Here is a 1,731-nt window from a genome sequence, read left to right as displayed (position 1 = left end):
AAAAAAAAAAAAAAAAAAAAAAAAAAAAAGAGTTCTCCTGCCCCATGTGGGATTGGCAAGACTAAGGAAGAGTCCAAAAAGAACAAAAAGTTTTCCGCAGAGTCCCAAGAGAACAAAAATTTTCTCTAACTGGCAGACCAGTAACGATTTAGGGCACAGCATCTCCATGCAATGGGGCTCACTCAGACCTCCTCAGGATGGGGATATTAATTCCATCAACCTTGATTAGTTAGCGGGAGGGAGAATAATTCTCTGCCCATTCCAACTTTTAAAATGCCAACAGCCTGTACACTTGCACATATCTACCACAGCAGCACATGGGCATTCCCGGCTGAATGATACAAGTTTGTTTTCTCTCTTCCCCCCGCCCCCTTTTAAACCTGTCGTTCTGATTCCAAGAGTCAGCTTCAAGAGGCTGAAGTTGCAGAAGTGGAAAGAGGACTACGGCTGCTGGGCCTTAGTGGAACTGCACACACATGCCCTAACTCCACGAGGGGGATCCAGCAGGATTCAGGTCTGGGCGGAGAGGACTGTGGAAAGGTTCTCTAATGCCTCGCTACTCAAAGCCTGGTCCACGGACCACCCAACCTGGGAATTGGTTAGAAATGCACACGGTCATGCCCCACCCAGACCTGCTGGGAGTTAACCAGATTCCCAGTCAAGTTCAAGAGGTCCGGCTAACAGCCAGAGCAAGTGGGAGGGGCCTGGAATTGTAGCGGTCTCTGTTCTCAGGAATCCCGGGTCCTCCACACACCCCCTAGGAGGCGATGAACGAAGAGGAGCTTGGATGAGGACTGTAAAAAGAAGGCAGGTCATTGCCCTCCAGATCACCCTGGAGGAAGAAAGGGGGATCCGGCGACTTCCTTACCGCTGCTCCCCACCCTCCCACCCTGCCCGCCACCTGCCAAAGCCGCCAAATTTCTCCTCCAAACCCCTCCTCTCTACAGGCGCACCCCCTTCCAAGCTCCAAGTGGCTGCCCTTCCACGTCCCACACTTGTCCTGATAGCCCCCGACCCCGGGCCTCGAGCCCAACCAAAGGCACTGAAGGAGAGAAAAGCCAACTCACTAGGGTGCCCTCTCCAGCCCCCACTGCACTTCCATCAGCCCCCGCTGCCGTTCGCTCGCCGGCTCCACTCCCGTAGTCACTTCCTGCTTCCCTCCCGCACACGTGGCCCTCCCGCCTCCAGGCCCCGCCCCCTCAGCCGTTTCTGGCAACTCCCGCCTGAGGAACAGATTCTCTGGTTCACAGCCATCTGCAGGCTCTGGAACAGATCCGGGCGGGCAGAACAGAGCCCTGAGGCCAAGAGCTGAGCAGTTTGCCTGTGGCTGCAGCCCTAGGAGAAGCCGCAGACACCCAAGGAAGGAGCCCTGAAGTTTGTAATACCCCTGAAGTTCCCTATGCTTCTACACCTTTGGCAGCCGGGTCCATACCCCTGGGTGCGCAGCAGAGCAGGATGCGCTGTGTATGTGTTGGCAGGGGAGGCTGGGGGCAGGTAACGTGATGTTATAATCAGCGTCATGCCCCAGTCAACGGCCCTCAAAAGAATCATTGAACGGTGGCTCACGCCTGTAATCTCAACACTTAGGGAGGCTGAGGTGGGCAGATCACGAAGTGAGGAGTTCTAGACCACCCTGGCCAACATGGTGAAACCCCATCACTACTAAAAATACAAAAATTAGCTGGGTGTGGTGGTGCGTGCCTGTAGTCTTAGCTACTCAGGAGGTTGAGG

General features: G+C 54.8%; 1 protein-coding gene across 5 annotated transcripts in view; it reads right to left on the bottom strand.

The window, feature by feature from the left end:
• The window catches only part of SLC39A11 (solute carrier family 39 member 11), a 448,139-nt gene extending 446,971 nt beyond the window's left edge, over positions 1-1,168 (bottom strand). For all 5 annotated transcript variants that reach the window (XM_032241865.1, XM_032241864.1, XM_032241868.1 and 2 more), the window contains exon 1: positions 1,068-1,168. The gene's annotated coding sequence lies outside the window, so the exon portion shown is untranslated. The remainder of the gene's footprint in view (positions 1-1,067) is intronic.
• Positions 1,169-1,731: the final 563 nt, after the last annotated feature.

The sequence above is a fragment of the Sapajus apella genome, unplaced genomic scaffold, assembly GCF_009761245.1.
Source record: "Sapajus apella isolate SASKATOON/1434 unplaced genomic scaffold, GSC_monkey_1.0 scaffold48, whole genome shotgun sequence".
NCBI lineage: Eukaryota > Metazoa > Chordata > Mammalia > Primates > Cebidae > Sapajus > Sapajus apella.
Note: the sequence above shows the minus strand (reverse complement) of the source record. Positions and strands in the feature narration are given on the sequence as shown.